Source organism: Camelus bactrianus, chromosome 5 (genome assembly GCF_048773025.1).
Source record: "Camelus bactrianus isolate YW-2024 breed Bactrian camel chromosome 5, ASM4877302v1, whole genome shotgun sequence".
Classification (NCBI taxonomy): Eukaryota; Metazoa; Chordata; class Mammalia; order Artiodactyla; family Camelidae; genus Camelus; species Camelus bactrianus.
Window position 1 is genome coordinate 92,607,200 of NC_133543.1, and position 26,000 is coordinate 92,633,199.

Below are 26,000 nucleotides of genomic sequence, written 5' to 3' on the forward strand. Positions count from 1 at the left end.
AGGCATCACCTCCCAACAGCCTGCCCCTCCCCACCCACTGCCCGGTCCCCCACGCTCTCAGCAGTCCTTTATTTATTTATTTATTTATTTATTTATTTATTTATTTATTTATTTATTTATTTTGGCTAAACCAAAGCCAGGTTCAGGGAACAGATCTGCCAGGTACAGAGAGAAAAATCTAAAACGCTCATACATACCCCAAATTATTCTTCCGACTACTGTACTTACTCCTTGGGAACTTTCTGAACTAATTATACCCAATTACAGTGCTTAGCTAAGCAAAACTGCCCCCAAACCTCTACTTTCCTCCCTTCCCTCATGAAAAGGGAGCAGAGACCAGCTGGAGAGGGAAGGAGACTCGCGAGACCAAAGCTGAATTGCATCTCCAGTGTATCCCTGCGCCAGGTCATCCCAAAAACGCCACCTGCCGGAGGTTCCTGCTCTGCCGGCAGGAATGTCCCTTATTCTCGGAAGGAAGGAGCATTCAGAGATCGCGGGAGGCCGCCCAGCCCCGTGAAGGATGGAGGTGCTTCTTCTAAGCTACGGAGGCCCCTGCCTTGGCAGTGTTAGCGGGGGATGTGGGCTTCCATCAGGCAGCAATGCAAAGGCTCCCGCATCCTTGTTTCAGGCAGAAGGGAAGGAGGGCGAGGAAACTAGGAAGAGGGGAACTCTAGATTTCCAGCGCTCAGCTCCACAACTAAACTCACTTGATACTGTTGAAATCAAGCGATCTTTCCAAGGTTGCTGTATAAAGAGAACGGTTTGCCAGCAGGTACCGTTCATCCATTGATCTATTTCACAAACATTAATGAAGCACCAGGGTACCAGGCACAGGGCCGGGAGAGAACACGAAGAAAAACGGACCCGGTACCTCCTCTCCCAGAGCTGATAGTCTAGAGTGTGGCTCTCCGCCTGGGCAGTGTGCCCCTCAGGGAACATTTGGCAACATGTGGAGGCATTTTTGATTGTCACAACAGGGTGCGGGGTGTCACAGCAGGGGGAGGGGGCTACTGGCATCTAGGGCAGAGGCCAGGGGTGCCGCCCAGCATCCTACGAGGCTCAGGACAGCTCTGCACGAGGACCTGTCCCCAAAATATCAACAGGGTCGACGCTGAGAAACCTTGGTAGAGATGGAAAGGGACTTCAAGGAAATCATCATAAGACTGAATGGACACTTAATTCGCTTTTACATATTTACTCTGCAAGTGCTCGGACAGCTTGTAGAACAGGCAGCAAAGGGAAGCCAAGGCACACCCGCGGGGAGGTGCTCTGAGGAAGGCTGGCACTAGAGGGGGAGCTTGATATACCAAAGGGGGAGGGGGCTGGGGACAGGGGAGAACGTTGCAGACTGAGGATCGCATGTCCACAAAGGCCTTGTGTTAGGAGGTACTACGGGTGGTTCTGGAAACTGAGATTTTGAAAAAAAAATTGTTTTAACACCATCATCATCTTATAGTCTTTGTAAGACAGGTCCCCAGGGCCATAACCTTGACCAACAACTCATTGTGACACACACCGGGGTCCAAACTAGACGGAGGCTGGGAGAACAACCCGTCACACTCCAGTGTCCATCCTGCCCCGCTGCTTCCTTCTCACGATCAGACCCTGCATGTTAGAAGAGGCAGGAATCAAAACCCTATTTTGTCTTAGACTTGATATTAAAAGTAGGACCCTGAAAAGGAAAAACTGATAAACCAGACCTCATCAAAATCAAAAAATATCTGCTCTGCAAAGGACTCTACAAAGATGATGAGAGGACAAGCCACAGGCCAGGAGAAAATATTTGCAAACCAACATATCCAACAACTGTCTAATATATAAAAAACTCTCACAACATAAAGGTAAAAAACCTTCCAATCAGAAAACAGGCCAAAGACACGGACTGACATTTCACTGAAGGTCACATACAGAAGGCAACTAAGCCCATGAAAAGGTGTTGAACATCATTAGCCACTAGGGAAATGCAAATTAAAACCACAACCGGCTGTCACTACACGCCTATTGGAATGGCTAAAATAAAAACCAGTGATGATACCAAATGCTGGAGAAGATGCAGAGAAACTAGCTCACTCACACGTTGCTGGTGGGAATGGAAAACGGTACAGCCACGCCGGAAAACAGTTTGGCAGTTTCTTACATGCATTTAACCATATGATCTAGCAATCCTGGACATTCATTTCAAAGAAATGGAAACAGGTCTTCACACAAAAGCCTGCCCCGATGTTTGTAGCAACTTTACTTGCAACAAGCCCCAAACTGGAAACAACCCAGACGTTGTTCAACGAGGGACTGGTTAAATAAACTGTGGCACATCTCTCCCATGGGACACACAGCAGTAAGAAGGGATGAGCTGTTGATACAGGTGATGACTGGGATGGTCTCAAGGGAATTACGCCGAGGGAAAAAAAGTCAGCTCTAAAAGGGCACCTACTGTATGATTCCATCCATTAGACTTTTTTTTAATGGCAAAATTATAGATATGGAGAACATATTCGGGGTAACTGGGAATTAGGGAGGCTGGGAGGGCGGTGCGTGGGTGTGAATATAAGAGGCTGACATGAGGAATCCTGGTAGTGAAATTGTTGTGTCTTGACCGTGGTGGTGACACGACTCTACAGTGTGATAAAACTGCACAGAAATAAGTACACACACACACACTCAGGAACAGGTAAAACTGCTGAACTCTGGGTAAGGTGGACAGACGGACAATGCCCCTGTCCTAGTTAGCTGTGGTCTTTACAGTCATGTACTATCACTGTACAAGACGTTAGCTTTGGGGGAACCAGGTGAAGATGACATGTTGGATCTTTCTCTATTGTTTTTTGTAACTGCATATGAATCCACAACTATCTTAAAATAAAAAGTACAAAATAAGAAACCTTATTTTAAAATTTTAGTCAGCAAACAAATATACCTTAAGACAGATCTTTTTTATTATTCACTTTGATTCTTTTCCCAATACTGCAAGCGCACTAAAAATGTCAACACTCCAAAGAAAAAAAGTTATCAAAAATCTGGTTTTGCGTAACTGTGCCTTTTCATAATTCTTTGTTTGGAGACAGCCCTGTTTCTTGGACCTCTTGCCCTCTGCAGGCCCCAAGACAAGCCACTGACGTTCAGACCAGGTCCCCTGCCCACTCGCTGCATGACCTTGACAGGTGCCAAACTTCACTGTGCCTGGTTTTCCCATCTGTGCAATGGGTACAACAGCAGTCCTGGCCTGATGAGCTGCTGTGAGGAAGAAAAAAGGTGACATAGCTCAGGTCCTCTGGACAGCTCTTGAACTCCGAGGGCTCAACCAGCAGGCTCTGCCACACTGCCATTGTCATGGAGGGTGAAGGGTCCTTGGTCTCTCTCCTCAGCCTCTCAGGGTTACTCCCCAGCCCACACTAACAGTTCCCTCAACTCCAAAATATCCCCAAATTCCAATTTCCGAAAATCAAAGGGACTCTTTAATGCTGCCTTTTCTATTTACTCCTGGTCTTTTTTCAATTGTGGGCCATTTCTTTCATTTCTTTGCCATGGGAGGCCTTGAAGGTCTAGCATGTGACTTTAGCAGAGTCTCACCTCTGGTCAAAAGGTGACCTGATGGCCTTGTCCTCCTGGGGTCAGCAGCTGGGCTCTGTGCAGCCTCCTCGAGTGGCCCTGGTGATGGGGTCAGGAAAGGACCTGCGGACACTGAGTGACTTAGGAAACGGAGGTCAGGCTCTGGTGACTTTCCTGGTGTTCTTTACAAGACTGCTGGGCTGATGAATAAGGAAATGTTTCCTATCGACGGCAAATGATACAGGGCAGGATTAGACTAACACAATTTTTTAAAAAGTGTCCGTGTGGCAAAGCCACACAAGCCCTGTCTCGGAAGTCTGGATGGTGAGCAGGATCTCGTTGTTTTATTCGCATAGATGGAGGAAATAGCTAATATAGAAAACGCTTGATGATTGCTCAAGGAAGCCATTTAGGAGTCATTCTGAGCTTCACTGGAAAACCCATTATAATGGTAACTGGAGAGAAGAGGTAATCCAGGAGAAATGGCTTAGATTTTAGCCAGCAGAGTGGATTCTAAAACCCACTTTCTTTTCTAAAGAAACATTGGGTAGAAAGATAATAGAGAAGTCTCCTTACCTGTTTTCACGGAAATTCTACTCCTCCCCCTTCAAACTTGCTGCTCCTCAAGGTTCTACATCTCAGTAAGTGCAGCTCCCCATCCAGCCACGAGCATAAGTAGAAAGTCTGGGAGTTGCCCTCCATCCTCTCCCTTCCCCCACACCACACAAGCTCTGTCCCTCTGCCTCTGACACAGCTCCTGATGGTCCACGCTCTCTCCCTCCTCTGTGCTCAGCAAGCCACCAACATTCCTGCAAGAGGACATCACACTCAACCCACTGTCTGCACTGCCCCAGTGACCTTGTGGATAGGGAAGACGGACCTTGACCCTCAACACCAAGACCTGGATCAAACCTGCAATGGCTTCCCTGAGCTCTTCGGATGAGATGCAAACACCCGCCCCCACCCCCACCAGAGCCTACGGCTTGGCCAGCCTGGTCCGGATCTGGCTTCCTTATACAGATACACTCTCCCCCTGGCGGATCGCAGGACCTGCCGGGCAGAGCTCGGCCTTAGTCTTGCTCCTTCCAACTAGGACCTTTGTTACCGCCCCTTCTCTTTATGCCTGCGGGTGGAGTGAGCACCTTCTCTGTCCTGCTCGCCACACTGCCCCAGCCAGCATCCAACATGTGCACGCAGGACACCGAGGTGCTCTCTACGTAACCAAGGCCTTGTTGAAAAAGCCAGGCCTTCAGCAATCACCCGAATTCACTTCATGTACAAATGTCAATGACAGAAGCCACCGTCTTACAAGAACTTTGTGATCAAAAGTATTTTGGGAAGTCATTTCTTTTTCTTTTCTTTTTTTTAAAAGAAATTCTAGAGCCAGGTTGCAGAACTTCGGCACTACTGACATTTGGGGCTGGATGATTCTGTGTTGCAGGGCTGCCCTGTGTATTGCAGGATGCTCAGCAGTAACCCTGGCCTCGACCCACGGCTCACCCAGTTGTGACAACCAAATGTGTGCAGACACTGACAAATGTCCCTGGGAGAGAGGGGGAATTGCCCCTGGCTGAGAACGAACCACTGATCCAGACAGAGAAAAATTAAAAGTTGGTGGCTAGGACTTTAATTCTGCCCACAGAATGCCTAATTAACCTACACTCTGACTGAATCACAGTAGCAAGCATGCATTTTAATATAGTGTTCCCTGACCACCATTTACAACGTCATTTCAGTGGGAATGCGCATCCTACATCCCTAGTAACGTTTATGAACCACCAGGGAGGAGCTGGTTGGTCCATCCTTACAGACTCAACTGGCTTTCAGCCTTAGTGTGCTAGGTGATGGGTGGTGTGAAACAGGAGGCAAAGAATGGTGGGGAAGGAACAGGAGGCCAGAGGAGATTTGGGGGAAGGAAGGGGCTCCTCACAGCTGATCTGACCTTCCATATGAGTCTGGTGAATGAAAACAGGAGAGAGAGATAAGAGAATGCCTCAGTGCTTTGGGTCCTTGCTGAGGGCAGCCTCCCGCAGCATCCTCAGGCAGCCAGGCATGCTCTTTCTTTCCTGGTGTGGCTCAGCCCAGGAATGAGATATGAAGGACTGAATTGCTCTCAGCCCTGTCCACCGCCCGCCCCCTCGATTATTGGAATGCTACTGCGCTTGGAGTACCTCTCCAGGAATGCAAAATGACTTCCTACTTTTACCTGCCACACTGCAACAATATTTTCAATTATTGGTTAAACTGCAAATGCCCCGTGAGTCATTTAAATAAATCTCACACGTGTGAAATAGTCGATTGTGTTCTCAGAGCAATTCCCAGCTGTAAAAATAGACCCACACCCGAATGTACTTTTTTTCTGCAGCTAATTGAAAATACTGCACATATAATGCGTGAGTTAAAGCACCCAGGAGGAATTTCAATTTGCATTCCCTGTTTTAAAATGTACAATCGAATGCTGTCTGAAAGAGCTCTACACATTTAAGTCAATACTGCTTGCCTGAAGCCCCAACCACTCCTAAATTTTCACACTAGGAATTGATGACCCAAGGTTTTTAATGCTCCAAGTGACTTTGAAAACAATGGATTTAAAAGGGCTGTGTTTCTCAAGCATACAAACGCTCCCAGACTTGACTGACTCAAACCTCTGCAGCACAAAGAAAATATCCAAAAAGGCAGCGAGATGAGGTTGTAAACAAATAAAATCCCAAAGGAATATTTAAGAAGATGACCACTCTATATTTACATATATTTTTTCTGGGGAAGCTACCATCTAGCCAGCAAAGTCCTGCAAAGCTTAGAAACCATCTGAAGTGATGGGAGGCACAGCTCCAAACCTGGCTTTAGTCACCCAGATACCACAGTTCTGCCTTTAGCCTGACATGACTTCTTTTGCTAAGGTGCCCGCTGACGCCTCCCGAAGGGACCCGGTGGGGGAGGGGAAGGTTCAGCTCCTTCCCAGAGGAAACCTGTGTCCACAGCGACAGGACTGTGGGATAGGATGGCCTAGGCCTGCCTGCAGGGGGCCAACCCCACACCTGCTCCGTGACTCAGCTTCCGCATCTAAAAAATCAGTGACAACCTCCCTCCCCCATCCTGCACCTCAGACGGTACACACATGTGACTCCGTCCTGAGAAGTGATGTGACAACTCTTTGGCCACACACAGAACTCTCACTCCTAGGACCAGCCTTTACACCTCCCCACATCCAAAGCTAAGGTAGAACAAGGATTCCTGGAGTTAAATCAGTGACTTAAGAGGAGGGGAGTGTAGCTCAGTGGTAGAGTGTGTGCCTGGCACGCATGAGGTCCTGGGTTCAATCCGCAGTAGCGCCAGTAAGAAAAAGTAAATAAACCTAATTATTTCTCTTCCTCCAAAAAAATTTTTTTTAATTAAAAAAAAAAAAATCAATGCCTTAATGGAGTTCTACCCACCATTGTCCACTCTGTGCTATGAGACACTGCGCTGAGGAATCTTCAGGGCTGGAGGAGGCTGAGCTTCCTTTTGTCATGAAGTCACATGTTACAGGGGACACCATCTCCCCAGTTTCAGAGCCACTTACAGAGGCACTGTTCGCCAGCTGGAGCCGGCGAGGAGCCGCACAGGAGGTGGGAGGGCATTGATAAAGCTCTCACTGTGTGCACGGCCCTGCGAACGCATCGTCTTCCTGAACCTCACATGAGCCCTTCGGGACACGTGCAGAGCGGGTGAGTCATGTGCGCACGTCACACGGCAAGAAAGAGGCGAGAGAGCACACGGCTGTGCCCACATGCGCACGCCAGATGTTGTTGCCAGAGGCTTCTCCCAGAGACAGGGCAGAGATGCTCCTGCCACCAGCCTGCCCCTTGTCAGACCCCTCAGGGTCCTTTCTCACCCCCGCCGCCGCCCAGACTGGGGTTGATCCAGTTTTCCAGCTTCGCCCTCTTGCTCCCAGAGCAGGACGGTGCTTCCAGCACATCTGACGACCCTCCCCCAGGCTGTCAGAGGCGCCCCTTCTTCCAGCAGGAAAGCCTTTGCTTTTCACGTTCTAAGTCCCACGTGTGCTTGAACGTGTAGCATCTCCCAAATACGACAGCCCTCTTTTCCTAACACCTCCTCCCCCACCCCCCCAAATTTTGGTTGACAAGACCAAGTAAACTTTAGGACTAATATGTGAAATCACACACGCGGTGATTTAGAAACAGAACCTTTCTTTCCATTTCCACCTTCCGTGAAGCAATTTAATTCAGTTTTCCCAGACATCGTCTACATGCCTGTCATCACTTGTTGTCTAGCCATTTTCCTGAGCACATCGTCTACATTTCTTCCAAGCTGCCTGTGATACAGCACTTTTCGAATCTATGTGTGATGCTGTCACTGAACAATCCATCCTAAGCCATAAGAAGCCCTTCACAGAGCATTAGGACAGTGGTCCTCATAGGTAAATATAGCTCCCGTGGTGCCCACAGCATGCCACTGACTGAGTTACTTTTTACAGTGACCCTTCATGGTCTTGATAAAATTTCATTTGACAGAGTAGCTACCTTCTCAGCAAACCCATTTCCTCTTCTTCCTGAACACAGGGCTGTAGCCTGTGCTGTAGGTGGGAGTGGCCAGAAGACTGAAATGCAGTCAGTGAAAACAGGAACAGAAGTGATGGATGCCACTCTCAGGCCCGGCCCATCAAACCTGCCATGTGCAATCCGCCATGACCTTTCTGCTTTCACCAGCTTGAAGCTGACAAGCACTGTGCCCTTGGGACCCGCCTATTAAATAAATTGGAGCCACGTGATAGAAAAGAGGCTGGGTCACTGAATCACCAGGCTGGAAAGCGACACACCCATGTTGGGCTTTATGCAAGTGGAAGATAGCCTTCCATCGTGTTTGAGCCATGGTACATGTTTGGGTTTATTTGTTACAGCAATTAGCAGGACCTAAACTAATACAACACACAACATCTGGCAATTGCGAAGTCGTGACCTCAGGAATAAGTCTATATTCGATTTGTCTGCCCTTTTTAAAAATCCCTTTTCGTCGTGCAGCCTCTATAAGCACACATAATAAGTACTGATAACGGGGATTTCAGGCCAATGGGCCTTCCCTAGCTGTCCTCAACCAGTCACTCACGCGTCTCATCCATCCAGTGCTTTCGGTGAACTCTGACCACCAAACATATCCGGATCTTTGTAAAACGGAAAATTTTGTAAGAACCCTCCTGCAGAGCAACTCCTTCTTTCTCTGAGGGGCAATTTTGGAAGAATTTTTTACCTCATATTCATACACACACAGTTTTTAAACTAGGACGCTCTCTTTTTCAGAGAAAATTCTACATAGTGCCTTTCAGTGATTCATTAAGGCTTTGCTGGGCACCCCTGCAGGGTGCAGCCCTGACCCAAAGAGGGTGGCCCTTACTGCAGTTTGGACACTCCAGTGCCTACAAAGTCATGAGTATTTAATGAAAGTAAAAGTCACATGCGAGTAATGTTTCACACTTTCCAAAGCTGTCCGTTAAAACTGTCATCTTTTTTAAGGGATCTGAGCTCTCCCCCATGCATTTAGCTGTAGAGAACATGGGCGAGACCAAATGGCCGACTCTTACTGTTATTGATACCAATTGGTAAATAGCAATTGTACAGTTTTTTTTTTTTTTTCACGGAGAGTAGCATGCAAAAAAAAAAAGGACTGCATTATCTTTGAGGGCTGTCTGGACTCTGGGGCCTCTCAGCTATAAGCCAACGCTTCGCACTGTGCACAGACTTACCTCTACACACACACACACACTACAGGTAGTAGTGACTGATGCCAGGGTCCCTCAGAACACCTGTTATAGAGTAAGTGGTCAAAAAATAGCTCTTTAACTGAATGCCACCCAAATACAACAGGGCTGCACCTCCTGCTCCTCTGAAGTCCCATGTGGAGCAGAGCCATCAAGAGGAAGTGCTGGGAACCCCTTTTCTCTCTGGGGATAATCCTCTTTAAGAACAGAGGCGTGAATAACAGAGATAAAAGGAGACATTCACCTGCCAGTGGAATGGGTGGTAACAGCCCCCAGGTCACCAGGGTGTCCTGGGGGCTACTCAGGGGTGGGTGACAGGTGACGGCTGTCACCAAATTGTACCCAGACTTGCGTCTGGAGAGGTGACAAGTGACAGGGACGGAGACGTGAGTTCTCAGCCTGCCACAGCCCTGACCTGGTGACTGACATTAAGAAAGTCCTGTGTGTGAAGGGCTTTATCAGTACTGTGGCTGGGGCTTTTGAACTCCTGGAGAGCAGGCTTCACAGCCCTCATCTCACCTGGGGGAAACTGAGATCTGGAGATGGTCCATTACTCGCCCACGCTCCTGACCTCCCGAAGCCTCTGAGTTCCTGGTCCACAGAATGCCCCTGGGCTTGCCAAGCGACCTAAGTCACCGGACTTCCTATCTCCCCGTCAGCAAAAGGGGGGCGGTATTCGGTCTGCGGAAAAGCTGCATTCCCATCCTCTCCGTTCTCTGGCTTTGGAAATGGAGCATGGGGCTCGGAGTGGGGGTCGGGGTGAGTATTTTGCAGACACAAAACTACTACATGCAGAACAGGTGTTTAAACCCAGCTTCGTCTGACTCCCAGACTGGTCCTCTGTCTGGCGGTAGTCTGGGCTTCCCCGCATTGTTGCTCCGCAACCACTGTCCAGCCTCAGTCATTCAGAATCAAAAAACCTCCAGTGCAAGACATAGAGACCCGGAGTGGGTGTCGGGTGGGTGGGAATCTCAGAAGGGGGCCCCACAAGCCTGAATCTCAGTGTTCTCACTTGTAAACCTGGACTAAATTCTACCTGAGAAGGCCTGTTCGGATTCAACAAGGTCACGTAAAATATGCACCTAACAGCACTCAACACACAGATGAGCCAATGGTCCTTCCCTTCATTCTCCCCTTTCAAGGATCTTTTGGGCTCTTCTGTATCAGGCGCTGTGGAAGGGCCCAGAGAGTAAGAGACCACAAAATCCTTGAGGTTTCCTAAGGGGGAGGAAAAGACACACACATAACCAGAGTATGAGGTAGAGAGCGAGAGAAAAGCAAAGCTGTACGTGTTAAAAACATATACTTAGCCAACTCAAAGAAATTCTAGACTAATAAGTGATATGCATGCATGAGAACAACTCTCTTTTCAGTAATTGCTGAATTAATTCACATTAGTATGATTAGCACTTTGATATTCATGACTTACCACCCTGCCGCACAAGAACAGGCTCACCGTGAAGACTGCGGCACCTCTGGCCATCCTCCAAGTTGCTATTTTAATTAACATGTCATTAGGAAATGAACACAGGTTTGGCAAGAGACGATATGAGTCTATCAGTAAATTAATTTCAAAGAGAAAATCCACACTTTCAGAAAGAAAACTCTCTTTAAAATTAAGTCATCACATAGAATCTCCCTGACATCTCTCATCTCATTGTCCAAGCAACGATTCAGGTGTGGGCATACACTGAGTGCTGTGTAAAATCCCAAATAGCTATTTGCCAGTAAAATCCTGAAAAAACAGATTAATGGAAGCAGAAAATACATTTCCTACCTGGGAATGTTTGCAGAGGTTAATCCAACAATTCTCTTCTGTATGTTGAAGGAATCAAATCACAATTAAATGACCACATGTTTTAAATACATTCAGCATGTGTTTAAAATGGTTATTTCTGGGTCTGCAGACATCACTGGATACAGCAAAATGACTTTTTCACAGCCAGAAAAAACGAGAACAAAAAAAAAAAAGACTCATGATGCTACACTTGCAAAGATCTAAATATTAAACCAAATAAGGTTATTTTTCTTACAGCACAGACATTTATTCATTCTTCACAGCCAACATACAGGAGAAAAGAAAAACCCAGCCTGACAGGGCGAGCCTGCACTGCGCCCCTAGAAAGACCTTCTGGTAACACAGCTGTTTACATTTCCTCGTGCACATGGAGGAAAAGGGAGTTTGCTCCGCACATCAGCCATCCTTTGCTCCACCGCCAGTACTAGAAGAGCTGGAAGGCCCTGGAAAGGACAGATGACCAGCTGATCACTGGAGGTACTGCCCACTGGGAGTTTTACAGGAAAGGGGTCTGGAGACTAAGTCTGCCAACACATACAGCAAGTCACTCATTCACCAGGTGACAGACATGATGCAAATGCAAGCCCCAGAGGAGTTAAATGCTCGCCGGGACTACTGTGACTGACAGAACCCCACCGCCACCTTGCACCCTGGAAGTCAGCTCCACTAGCCCCTGTGCTCAGCACCTAATGTATACTCTCCACTTCATCCTCACAAAAACATAAGATGTGGTTACCTGCATGCCCAACTCACAGATGAAAAGACTGAGGCTTGGAGAAGTTCAGTAAATTGGCTATGGCTGCCTGGACTCCAGCTGGTAACTGGTATAATCTAGATTCAGACCAAAGCAGTTGGTGGCCATATCCTCCACACTCTTAATTACTACCTATACTAAAGGGGGAGGGGGGAGGAGCAGAACATCTATCATTTAGATGTGACAAATTTTGAAACAAAGTTAAATATAAAAAAACCATAAAAACTATATAAAAAAAAAAGTTAAATCTCAGTATTCTAAGTCTCCGCACATTTCTGGTGTTCAATTAGGCATCTTAAAAAAATCATGTCACACGCGTTCTCTGGTTGAGTTTTACCCAGCTCAGCCTAAGTTACTCTCTTGGACTCTGGGCATATGCACTCTACCTTGTCAATCTAAAGGTCAGTGCTAATTTTAGAGTTTGAGTCCCAGAAAAAAACAAGTGTCTAGGCAACCACTGGGCCCAGGGGCCAAAAAGCATAAAAACCTTACTTCAATCATAACACAAAAGTATTAGTCTCTTTCCATCTCTGTGTTTTGGGTTGTCTAATGGAAGGAGATCATACAGCAAAGTGAGAAGAAAGGAGTCATTTGAAAGCAGGCGTGTTGTTTCACAGGAATTTTCTTTTCGAGATGTTATAAATATTGATGAGTCATAAATCTTTGAAGGTTCACGGCAGGTATTAGCCCACAGTGCTCACGTTTACAGACCTGGGTTTGGGCTCTGACACTGACACACACAGGCTGTATGTATAACCACGGACACTTGGGCTGCCCCACACTCTCCACAACTGGCCGAATGGGAATGATCCCTGTATCTGTCCTACAGGCAGGCATGAGGCTGGAGGAAGCAACACAAGACCTCTGTCACCTGAAAACAAATACTAACAGCAGTTGGTGTGGCTGGCCTGTCCAGCACACCCCTCCTCAGTACTCCCTCCTCGCCTAGTCGCAGGCTTGAACACGTGACTCTGACTCTGGCCAATCACAGCATCCCATTACCCTTGACCAAGGCCATTGGCCCAGGGAAAGCCACATGACCCAACCTGAGCCAATCAGAGTGCCTCACTAGGATTCTTTTCCAGCTGGAACCTGCAAGAAGCCTATATTCCCCCTTTGATCTAGAGGCTGCAGGATGTCTGAAGCTACCTGCAGTCACGGTACCTGACAGATTCAAAAGGATCTGCAGAGAGAAGCAGAGACAAGAGACACAGAGGCAAGAGAAGAGAGCCCCAAGGCCCTGAGTTTCTGGTTCCAGCCACCTCCAGGGCCAGAGCACCTCATGGCTTGGGCTTGGCAACATAAGCCGACAGTTCCCCCATGCTCTCCAAGTTTTTACCTCAATTATATTCATTCATGTTCCTGCGCTTGTAACCAAAAGATAAGACAGTTGTTAATACCCATATAATCCAATCAGTGACCAAATCCTCAATAAAAATATTTTCTTCCTAAGTGAATTCCTTAGTTAAAAAAAAAAGAATGCAAACACTGCCGTTATCTATACAGCATTTTCTTAAAAAAAAAAAAAAACAGAAAGAAACAAAGATCTATTTTTATCTGTAGTCACCTTGTTCATTTTCGAGTGAGCTTATTTGGTGTTAAACTCCTTCACATACCCACATACACTTTCGAGATTTAGTCCATAAAAAGTTAGGCCAAAACCAAGCAGTTATTTTTTCTATAGCTGTACTAGTTGGGACTAAATGGCGGGGGGATGTGGGGAGGCGGTGAGAAGAAAGCACTGATGCTATTCTCAGTATGCTCTTGAGAGAAATTCCCCAGGTTACCAGATTTCTTGCTGCTTCGAGGTGGGGGATGGCATTATAAAAACAAAACAGTACATTTACCAAGATTTGCAGTCACTATAAGAAATCCTTTCTGCCTCTTCATAGGATTTTTTTTTTCCATTTTCCATTAAAACTCCTCCACATTGTCTTTCTCCCAAGAATTAACTGTTAAAAATAGAAAGGCACAGTGGATTCCAATTCTCCAATTATCTTCTCAGGCAGAGGGCAAAGTCTACGGTCAGATTGACAGGCAGGCGTGGGGGGTGTTCCTGATCTGATCTTGAATTGGGGCATTCACCCGGACCTTTGAAGGAATTCAAGGATGAAATAGGAGATGAGGAGGGGAGGGTATAGCTCAGTGATAGGGTGCCTGCTCAGCATGCATGAGGTCCTGGGTTCAATCCCCAGTACCTCCACTGAAATAAATAAATAAATAAATAAACAAACAAACAAACAAACTTAATTACCTTCCCTCACCTTAAAAAAACAGGAGATGTAATGTCTGTCAAAATGCATGAATGGAATTACAAATAGAGGATTGCTTAGGCTTAGTGGCCATCACCATGCACAAAAAGAGTCACAGAAGGAATGCCAACTTCTCTGGACTGGGCTTACATTCAGACCTAGAAATTTAACAGCAGAATAAGAGGAGAGAATCACTTAACTGTGTAAATAGACTTGGCCAGTTCGGTGAAAGGTAGCATTTCTCAAAAGAGAAATAATTGTCCTAAAATCTTTCAGTGTTCTTAGACAAATTGTGAACTTACAGGTAAGAAATAGCCTAAAGATGTATTTTACTGCATTTGATTCCATTCCACACTTAAGGGCATTTTTTAAAAACCCAATATTGATTGTCAGATCAGGCATGCAATCTACTCATGAAGAAAGATGGTTTTGGAAAGAGAAGATGGGCACATTTATAGGTGGAGACAGTGGTTCACAAAGAAGATCCAAGTATATAGGACCCAATTAATTTAACATTTTTATAAATGCCTCCAAGTGGGAGTACAAACTACATCTTCATGTTGGGCCTCAATGCTATTTCTGTGTTCTAAAGAGCCAAGCTGAATGATTTCCAGGTTCAAAAGAGAGAGAAAAAGAGAGGAAAGGTTTCATATAGACAAATACAGACATTTAAGAAAAAAATTCATCTAGACCTGATTTTTATGAGAAAGCTAAATCAGAAAGGAAAATAAGCCAAGAAACTAATTTTTTTTTAATAAGACATCTTTGAGATCACTATTTCAACACACTAATTGGATAGACAAAGAAATTAAGTTCTAGGTGGTTAACTACATAAACTATTTGTGGCACAGCCCAGCCCGCCTCCCAACCCAGAGTTCTTTCCACCAAACTTAGCTTAAGACATTAGCCAAAAAACTACTCTGGCAAAAAAAAAAAAGGGGGGTCAGCAAGAGGGCTTGCAAAGCCATCATTGGGAAGCTTAATGGAAATAAACCAGAAAGCATTCCCCTACCTTGAACAAACCGTGGACTACAGAGTACAGCCAGTGGACTTCAAGGAAGACAGAATGTAGCCAAAAAAGGGTTCAAATGAGGGTAACTGAAGTGAACACAGGCACAGGAACACTGCTGAATGAGACTTCTGCTTTTTTCTAAGTAATATCCCATCTCAGAAGACATGGTTGATCGAAGATTTTTTTTTTTTAACATGAAAATATATATTAAATGCAGAAGTATCAGCACCGAGGTAGAGGTCTGGGGAAAGGGCTTCCCTTTAAGCCCACAAGACAAGCACTCTTTCATAAAGTGTGCAGCAGACTCATGAAAAATATGAATCTGGTTTAGCTCAGACATGCATTAGATGCCTTTGGGTCATGCAGCACCGCTAGTGCAAATAAAATCAGAACACAGGCATGACTTCATGGCACTTGAGAATCTGGTGGGTAGGGCGTGTTGCTCTGACACAGTAACTGCCAGCAGAGAAGCATCGCTGGGGAAAGTGTACATGTGTGTGCACATGCCATATGTGTGCCATAGAGGATTAGGGGCACTGATTTGCAGGAAAGACTTTTTGGAGCAGGCGATCCTAGACGTGAGTCTTGAAAGGGGGGAAGTTGGCCAGGCAATGAATGCAGAAGATGGAGAAAGAGAATTCTAAGCAGAGGTCCAACAGGATTGGAGGCAAGGAGGCCAGGGCAGCACCATAGTGTGAGGAGTCTGCGGGGAGTTCGGTTCTGCAAGAAAATGAAGTCTGGGGAAGGGTACGAGGAAGGGAGGTGGGAACGGGATGAAGAAAGCTTAGATTTCATTGGGTCATTACAAATGGCCAGCAGCCTGGGGAGTCGCTGGGGAAGAGAAGAGAGCACCGTGGGAAGGTCCCTGGCTGAGTGCTGAGTTCTGGGACAGGACTGTCCAAAGGCAGCTGAATGACCTTGGGAACACACTGTGTGACTCTGGGCCCCAGAGTTAAATGGGGCCACCATGTTCCAAGGGCTGAAGTCTCCTGGGACAGCCTGTGCCTCCATGTTTATAGTGTCCCTGCTGCGGTCTGGACGTGGAATCCACCGGGCCCCATCTCCTCCCAGAGTGGCTCTGAGGAAGTGGGAAGGTGGGGAGGTCTGTGGAAATGGTTTATAAGCAGCAGAGGCTGCATCTCAACACAGGTGAGACCACCTTACAATCATGGATCAGCTACTCTCTGTAGAGAGGTTCACAAGCATTTTGAGAAACTCAGGTACAACACCTTAGAAAGTCAAGAGAGAGAGCTCACCTTTCCATCTGAGACACCTAACCTGTGACATCACGTAGCTACTCCTTCAGGGTCTGGGTTTGTCCCCGAGGCAAGAGGGAGGTACTGAGTTTTTATCAGGAGAGACATGAGTGGATTCGGATTCAAGAGGCCTGAGGTAAGTAGCCCCAGAAGCAACGTGGAAGATGTTTTGAAAGAGGGGCTAAACTAGTGGGAGAGGCCAGGTGGGAGACGGTGCAGCAGGTCACCAGGGACCCCCGGGCTGCCGAGGGCCTCCCCGCCTATGGTCACTAGCTCAGAAGCCTGTGGGAGCCAGGAAGCCACTGTAATTGAGGACAACAGGTCCAAGCGGGCCTGGGAAGCAAGCCACTTCTGGTGTAGCTGGGCACTGGAGCTCCGTGCCAGCCAAGCGCTGCCCCATGGGGACCCAGGCCTCCTGGGTTTTAAGAGAAGCTATAAATCCAAGTGACAGCTTCACATTTCTAAATATTAATTCGATTTAAGCCAACAACACACGTGCCAGCTGGAGATGGCATGCTGGCCACAATTTTGCCACTTCTAGGCTCCAAAGTGAGGCAGGGCCAGCGTGCTTGGAGCGGAGCTCTTTGGGGTTCCACAGCCCAGAGAAGCAATGTGATTTGGTGATTGTCTGAGTGTGGGAAGTGCTGGCGGGGCCTGATGTCACTTTAGCACCTTGGTGAGTGGTGGAGCCACAGCTGAAAAAAAAAGAGGGACAAATTTTGGCTAAGGATGAAGCGGGGACGGTGTGGACAGTAAGAACTAAAATCAATTTTAGATTTCTTGTAGGGTTTTCTGCCTAAAGAGCATAGGTTAGCCCACTAGACTACAGGTAACCAGCTGGAGACCCCAAACTGGGGCTCACTTGATACTGATGAGGGTGCAAGCGGTGGGAATGTGGTTCACCCAAACACTTCACGCAGAGCTGAAGAGGGGTAAGAACAGAGCCCCAAGTTGCTCCAGGAGGAAGCAGGGATGCCAGGGAGGCAGAAGGAAAACCAGGAGGAGAGGGCCACCAGGAAAGGAAAAGAGCATCAGTCAGAAAAAGAGGGGAGGTCCACATCCAATGCTGCAGAGACATCTTGAGTACATCCTTCAGGAATTGCGGGGTCTTCTCCTACTTTGGGGAGCTCTTGGCCAGCTTGCAGAGAGACGAGAAGACAGGGGAGCCTGGGGAAGTGTTAACTCATTTCAGAAGATACGGTCGCTCGAGATGTGGACGCACGGACAAGGGAGGTTATGGCCTTTTAAAAATACTATTAAAAAAGAAAAGAGTTCATCGGGAGGCATGAGGCACTGCCGCAGGGAGGCCTTCTCTCTAACTTCCCCTAAATTCCCCACTCCGACTCAGTCTTTCTTCTATGCATTTTTAAAATCATGTATTTTATCATGACATACTTCTGTTTGCTTTTGGTCTGTTTGCTCCCACAAGAATGACAGTTCTAAAAGAGCAGGGACCAGCTGTATTTACCATACATCAGGGCTTAGCGAAGTACCTAGACACAGTAGATACTTAAGCAGATTTCTTGGATGTGGGTAGATCTGGAAAAGTCTGGAGGAAGGAAATAGGGTAGGACATGGTGAGACTTCAGCCCAGTGACCCCTACTTTCTCAGGAGAGTGGGCCATGAAGTTATCTGCTAGACTGGAAGGAGGGAAGGGAAGAGATCTCTTAGGCTGAAGATTCGCCGTGGGAGAACCAGTCTGCAACCTGGAAGGAAGGAGCCTGTGGTGCAGAGACTCTTAGATGAAGTTCCTGATTTCAGAAGTTGAGCATCTCTGGGTGAGGACACGACCTGGATGTAGACGACTCAGCAGCGAGAGTAGATGGAGATCACTGGATTTCAGATGGTCACGGAAGCGGGAATCCAGAGCATCTAATCCCACATGGACTGTGGGACTAGAGAAGGAGAGAGAGCCCAGGAGCCAAAGTCCCCCACGCTGTGGGAGAGGGACCAGCTGGCAGAGGATGCCACATGGAGATGTAGCTGGGACCTGGCTAGGTCACTACCTCATTTCCAGCTCTGCCACCTCAAACAATCTCTGGTGAGTATTTAATCACTCATGTGTGGAACTGAAAATTACTGCCCTTTGGAGATTGAGTCATTTCTGTCCTTTTAAAATTACACTAATATGTGAAGTTCATGGGGGGCAGAAATTTTCTGCAGAGATTCATTTTTTTAAAGAATAAAAGATAGATGACACCTTGATGACCTTCAGTAATTGCCCTGTATTGTACAATATTGTTGAACATTATTTTAAGAAAGATTCCAAACCTGGGTTTGAAAGAAACTTATGTAGGCTAACACCTTCATTTGCATAGCTGAAGAAAATTTTTGCTGAAATACTGCAAACGGCACACACAATTACTGACAGATATGCAGATAGCATTGAAAGTACCTTCCATTTTTGAAGCGTGCTTTAGATATACAAATTAGCAATGCTTACATTTTTCCCCAGTTATCTGTGTTCAACTTTCCATGTAAAATCTCCAAAGTATAAAATTATCACGTAAATTGTTCCTGAGCAGTTTAGAGGAGTAAACTGCTTCCTGGCTTGAAAGAGGAAGTCAAACCTTCAAACACCTTTTTATGTTGATGCTAAATATAAAAAAACGTTCCCTGCGAAGTAGTCAAAGCAAGACACAGCAGCACATGAGATTTCTCAAGAGAGACACTCACAAAGATTTTTCGTTCATTAAAACCTAAAACCTTCAACAGCATCTTCCATAATACCTGAAGGTGGAGTGCTGTCTTATGTAATACAAGCCTTCCCTCTCCGCTCAGTTTGCAGGCAAATTAAACACCTAATTCCGCCCAGAATTTCTTACTACTTTCACCTTACCTGTGGGCACTAATTGGCACTGCAATTCCCATTTCTACAGACGATGAAAATAGCAAATATTTGCTCCACGGGGTTGTTAAACTGGTTGCCAGAAGCCCCTGATTTAAAGGCTTTCCCCCCAAACCACTGGTTACCCCACCCTGCTCAGGCAGCGGTAACAAGTAGGAGTCCGTGTGTCTTTCCCTAACAGGCGGCGCACACGCAAAGTACGGGGTGGGGGGGATGCCCTCGAGTACCTGGGTACCCCAGGTTCAGGGTCACGGGGGCCCGCTAGGAGGGACCAGCAGCAGCCGCGCCGGCCCAGGACTCCCGGCCGCGGGCACACCTGGATGCCACCGCCGGCGCGGCCCCTCTGCGCCCCGCCCGGGTCCTGCTCGGGCTCCCCGCGGGCCGGGCACCGGAGCCGGGCGCGCACCCATTCTCGGCCGAGGCAGCCCTGCTGGGGGAGGCTGAGAAAGTTCCTCCGCCTCGACGCCGGCGCCCCGGGGCCCGCTCGCCCCGCAGCCTCCCGGCCGGGCGCAAGGTCGCGGCGCGGAGCCGGCGGCGCACGGAGCCCCGGGACCGTCCCCCGCGCGGCGGGCAGCGCCGGCCGCTCACCTCCCGCCCCGGGCGCCCGGGATCGGCCGCGGGGCGCGCAGCCCGTACTCACCGCCCCTCGCTCGGGATCCCCAGGCGGCGGCCGCGGAGGGCGGCGCGGCCCGAGCCGGAGTCGGGTATCGGCGGGGCGGGGGAGTCGGAGGAGAGAGAGCGGCGGCGGTGGCGGCGGCGGCGGCCAGGAGGGGCAGCGAGGGAAGGAGCTGCCGCGCCAGCAGACGCTAAGCAGCCGGAGCAGTCCCGCAGCCCCACAGCGCGAGCGGGCCGGTCGCGGCGGCGGGGGCTTTATCGCCGCCCGAGCGGCCCCCGCCCCTTCCTGCCGCCCCCGCCCCCGGCCCGCCCCGCCCCGCCTTCCCGCCGCCTCCTTTGTGTGCCGGCGGGCCGCCGCGTCCCCGCGCCTGCACTCCGGGGCGCCCCCGCTCCCGCTGCCGCCCCGCGGAGGCCGCCCCCCGCCGGTCCGCGTCGCGGGGCTGCGCCCAGAAAGCGCCGGGAGACACGCCGGCCCCGAGGTGCGGCGCCGGCCGGGGCCGAGCTGCACGTGGGTCGCCGGGCTGCGGGGGGATGAGGGAGGGGGAGGGACCCAAGGGCGCGTGGTGCGTCCCTGGGACGCCGGGCTAGTCTCCTGGACTGTTCCCCATGGAGAGACAGGGGGACGCCCCGGGACAGTGCCTACCCGTCCAGGTGGTGGGAATAACGGTGCCAGGTAGCGGCCGGGAAGGGACAGATCATCCCTCGAGGCGCTTCTCCGGGTGCCCCAGAGCCGACTTCTCCCGGCCTCGGGGATAGAGAAGCAGCAGCTGGTCGCCTTAAGCGAAAGGCAGACAAGGGAATCCTGAAAACTGGATTCCTGGCTGCGGTGACAGTGTGAGGTGCCCGCAGAGTCCTGGGAATCCAGCCCTTCCCAACCGGTTACTACAGCCGGTGGGACCTTGTGCGCAACAGAGAGGCAGAGACCCCGGAGGACGGCGACAAATTATCGTCCCTCTCCAGGCTGTCTTACCCATATGTCCTGTATTCAGTCCTCCTTTGCGTCACCTTAGGTTTGTGGGTACCCCACTTTAATGGCATAATTTATGTTGTCCTTGGACAGTGCAGAACCCTCACCAGCAGGCCTGTGGCCCCAGCTGTGAGAAAGAAATGTGGTAAATCTCCTCATACACAGTCTTGAACTAAGGTTGCATCTACTGATTAGAGCAACTTGAATCTTGGAAGGGTATTCACAGCCTCTCATGTAGGGAAACAAGCCCTAAAATTAAAAGGAAACACAGTCCTCACAAAGAAAACCCCTTTCACTGTTTTACATGCATGCCTAATATTCATATTCAATACAGGGCAAGACACAAATCCTTTTTCCTTGTTCCCTCTGCCTCAAGTACTTTTTTTTCTCCCCAGGATCATCTCATGGTGACAACACATGTCACTTTCTCTAGAAAATATTTCCTGATCACTCGAGTTAAGGTCACTTCCACTGTTCTCCAACCCATTAGTTTCTTTATAGCCCTCATCGTGATTTGAATTTTTTTTTTTTCACTTGTTTCTTGGTTAGTTTTCTTCCACCCTTCTTCATTAGAATACATGGTCTCAGAAACCAGGGAAGAGAATCCAGTTGAATGTGGTTTCTGACTTACCCAGCTCCTAGTGCCTGCAGCCAATATCCCACATATAGTAGTTGCTCGCTAAGTATCTGTTGACTGGTCGGTGTGCAAGTACGAAATAACTATTAACATGGTAAGTACTGCTCCGGGGATGGTGTTATGGCTTGGTCTGGTCTGGGAGGGCAAGCTGGAGCTGGGAAGAATGAGATGGCGTGGGAGCAGCTGGAGGAAAAAGGCCAGAGCTGAGACTGAGCTTGATGTGTTTGAGAAGCTAGGAGTCGCCTCTTCCAGATGGACAGCAGTCAAAGAGGGGACTGGTGGAGAAACAAACTAGAGCCAAGAGTGGGTAAATCCAGGTTATGAAAACCTGCCCGATTCCCTACATCTATTTCTACCTCCATCACTTTTTTTAATTGAACATTTTTATAGAGGTGATTGTAAGTTCATATGCAATTGTAGGAAATAACACCGAGAGGTCTCTGGTATGCTTTGTCCAGTTTGCCCCGATGGTAGTATTTTGCAAAACTGTTGTATAGTGTCATGATCAGGATGTTAACACTGAAACATTGATTCTGTCTTAAACACTTTGGTTAATTATTTGCAATTTTAAATTTCTTGTGAATTACTCTAAGTTTTTGAAAGAAATGAGCTAATATTTTAAAGGGTTTCAGTCTCTTGTTTTAATGGAAACAGCTTTTATTTTTTCACGGAGGAAAACATTTTATGTTCCCAATTACAGCATAATGAAGGTCCAGATTCCTCATCTACAAAAGGCAATCAGAAGGCTTCCGGACTTACCTCTTTTGTTTACCCGGTAATGGCTCCTATTCACTTCCCTGCTCTACCCAGTACTGTCGAAGGAATGTTTTGAGCAATACTGTACATGACTTGTCAATTCTAAAATCCGGCAGGATGCAGCATTAACTAATATGCTAAAATATGCCCTACCATTAATATGCCTTTCTCTCTCCTTGGACATTGGATGGGACTGCCAATGAGTGTCTCCCAAAAGGAAGTGATTCACGACAAAGACCCATTCTGCCAGTGGGATATGCTGGGAATACCAACTATGCTCATTACAGAATGTGCGTGGCGGCTGTTGGCCGGCTTTCCCAATGCCAGCAAGAGGATACAGAAGCAATCTCCCAAGTGACCAGGCACTTTGACACCCATCGTTAAGGGCTGCCCCCAAGAAGCCATGTTCGTACCTCAGCTGGTGCCCATGAGCCACAGTTCTGGTGTTTGACCCTCGTTGAAATGGATTTCTCGTAGATGCGTGCTTTTGCTCGGCACTTCCCTGCCATCTCTACCTCCATCTTGTTTGAGAAAGCCAAACCATTTAACGTTCCTACCTGCCTCCTTTACAACTTCACATTCACAGCAGAATTTCATTTTATACTTCAATTGTGTGGCTTGCCTTAGTCCTCTGATAGAGGTTCGAATTGTTTATTCCTTAAAATTTTTTTTTAAAAAAACTGACCTGGAGTTTAGCCAGCTCCAGCCAGTCTCTGAGTTTGGCTTTGTGTCCATAAGCTGCAGTTGGGAGAAATGCAAGAAGTGCCCAAACAGAATAAAACAAATGATCTATTTAGTCTCGTTTCCTCTCTTGGAAGAGGTCCAGTGTCGAGGGCTTTGGAAGAAGATGAAAATCCCCCTGCCCCACCCCCACTGCTCCCCCATACACCCAGACAGTATGACCTTGTATTTAAGTAAAGACTCTCCTGGTGGTGGTGTTTTGTCTGGAAGAGCTACTGATGTTTCTATAATAAGATAATAATAGTTGCTCCTCTCCTATCCAACCCCTGTTTAAAATACATATCACCACAAGACAACTTGTTACACAACCTTATAGATGCAAATGCTGTTATGTAAGATTGTTTCAGCCGGGGGAAAGGAGACTGGTTATAACAGTTCACTTACACAATTAGTTTCTGGGACTGTTGCTTTGGTACGATTTTATTTTTTTAGCTCATAATAGGCATTTGTCTTTTTATTTCCCTTTCAAGTTGGCTTTCAAATAAATCCAATTTTCTCTTTCTGTAACTTCTGAAACAGATTCACCCAGAGCATCAATTCACACTTGCCCTTTGTCGTCACTCCATTTCACCAAGAGCTTCAGAGAAAAGACATCACTAAATGCTGGGCTGAGGATTACTTTCTACCTATATTTGACCAAATAAGATGGAAATTCCTAGGTGCTGAGGATCATTGTGATGCTGACCCCTTCAAACAACCCCTTAGTTCCTCCTCCTTTTACCACCAAACCTGGACGCTGCCTTCTTCCATAGTCTCTCTGCCCTGTCTTCTTACCTGCATCCTGTGTCTCCTCCGGCCTCTCTCCCTCTGCCACCTTCTCAAAGGTTACCAGTAACTTCCAATGCCAACCCCAGTGGTTTTGCATCATTCTTTATCACCCTTGATCTCCTGACAGCATTTAATTCTGGTGTTTTGCCCACTTTTGCAACTCCTTTGCCTATTTCCTTCTCCTCCAATTCCTTAGCTCACCTTTGTCTTTCCCTCATCAAATCTTCCTCCTCCCACGTGTGGGTGCTGTGTAATTGTCTGCCCTCAGATCTCTCCTCTCCTTCACACTCTCTCTCCCAATGGAGTGACTATTTATTGGTTTGTGGCCACCCTGCATTTATTCCCTGTCTTTTGATTGTCAAATCTGGTCTCCTTTGGAGAATCTTCTCTCCTGCTTTATGTGCCACTTTGTTGGGAGCGCAAGACAAAGTGTCTTTACTTTCCCTGGCCGAGGGGTGGGCAAATAACCAAGATCACCAGATTCCCTCCCAGGACTTTGAATCCTGAAGGGAGTGGGGAAAGCTGTTGGAGCTGCCTCATCCCGGCTTGATGAGATGGTGAATTCTTCCCATCTGGGTCCCCAGAACCTCCGTGGCCCCTTCCTCGTCTGAGTAGAAGTACACACTAACCAGACTTGGTTTCTTTTGCTTGCAACCAAGCACCCCTGATGGATACATCCCACATAACTTTGCTTAGCTTTGGATGAATTCCAAGCCTGTATCTACAGATGGCCTTGACCCATGTCCAAGTTCCTTTTCATACATCTCCAAATGCCTGGCCGTTACTTCCACTTAATATCTCACCATCATCTCCCACCTAATAAGTCTAAAGCCAATTTATTATCTTCCTCCCAAAGCAGTTTTTCTTCCTTTACTCCAAAGGGTTTTAGAGGAATGACTGACATCTCAGTCACTGAAGCAGGAAGACGGGAATGAGTTCTGGCTCCTCCTCTTCCTTCTATTTGTCCAGCCATTGCCTGGGTGGAAGCTATTGAAATTTCTTCCCCAAGTCCCTCTTATTTGTCCCTTTCCCCCTTTTTTTTTTTTCGGATTAATTCAGACCCTTATCACTTCATGCCTGGACGACTCCAGTATACCCTAACTATTCTTTCAGCCTCCAGATCCTATCCACCACTGCCAGCTTAATCTTTGTAAAATACTGCTTCAATTATCCTACCCCACTGCTTAAAATAATTTCATGTTTATCACTAAGGTACAAATTCCTTGACTTAGGCAATCTTTTGTAAAGGTTGGGATCACAGGTTCCGGAGTTAGACTGCCTGTGTTCAAATGCCAGTCTCATCACTACATAATTTTTTTTTTCAAGTAACTTAAGCTCTGAGCCTCAGTTTCCTTATGTGTAAAGTGGGGCATAACAATAGTATAAACTATACATAGTATTTTGTGAGAATTAGTTAATCCATGAAAAGGGTTTTGCTGAGTCTAGATAGCAAGTACTTAATAAAAAATTATTACAATAAGAGCTGTCTACAATCTAACTAACCTACCTTGCTAGACTTACCTTTTTATTTTCTCTAATATGTTCCTAGAGGCTTTGCCAACCAGAATTCCTCATCTAAATTTATGCTGTCTAGATAAACAAGTTTATACTATATAGCACAGGGAAATATATTCAAGATCTTGTAGTAGCTCGTGGTGAAAAGGAATAGGAAAATGAATATATGTCTATTCATGTATGACTGAAAAATTATGCTGTACACCAGAAATTGACACAGCATTGTAAACTGACTATAACTCAATTAAAAATTAATAAATAAAATAAATTTATACTCTCTTTTTCTACTATTGTGCCATTGTTCATTCTGTCTGCCCCAAATATCTCTTCTCTCACTCCACCTCTGTCAGTACCTAGTCTGGCATTATAAACTATCCTAATCTTAGTGACTTAAAGTGACAATTTTGTTTGTTCACAGTTTTATGGGTTGGTTGGGCAGGGTTCAGCTGGGATGGTTCACCTCTCATTTACCCAATACTGACTGACCTGTCCGGGCATGGCTGGAAATCGCAGCCTTCTCTCTCCTCCAGTTTTCTCAGCTGTATGGGCCTTTCCCCCCATGTCATAGTTCAAGCTGAGAGGCCTCTCTCTACATAGGTTTTCCAGCCAAACTCAGACTTCTTTACATGATAGCGCAAGACTCCGGGAGGGTGACACCAGAACTTGCAATACTTCTTAACGACTAGACTTGGATTTGGTGTAATGTCACTTCTGCTGCATTCAAAGCAGGTCACAGAACTATCTCAAATGAGGGAAGAGAAGTGGACTCTACTTCTTGA

The 26,000-nt window shown here is 47.4% G+C and overlaps 1 protein-coding gene across 3 annotated transcripts in view; it reads right to left on the minus strand.

The window, feature by feature from the left end:
* The window catches only part of SERPINE2 (serpin family E member 2), a 52,755-nt gene extending 32,638 nt beyond the window's left edge, over positions 1-20,117 (minus strand). The window contains exon 1 of one of the 3 annotated variants that reach the window (XM_074364392.1): positions 19,863-20,117. The gene's annotated coding sequence lies outside the window, so the exon portion shown is untranslated. Of the gene's footprint in view, positions 1-3,567; positions 3,769-14,117; positions 14,244-19,862 lie in introns of those variants that run through there. The other 2 variants (XM_045512098.2, XM_010948862.3) reach the window with 2 other exon arrangements.
* Between the last annotated feature and the right edge of the window lie 5,883 nt (positions 20,118-26,000).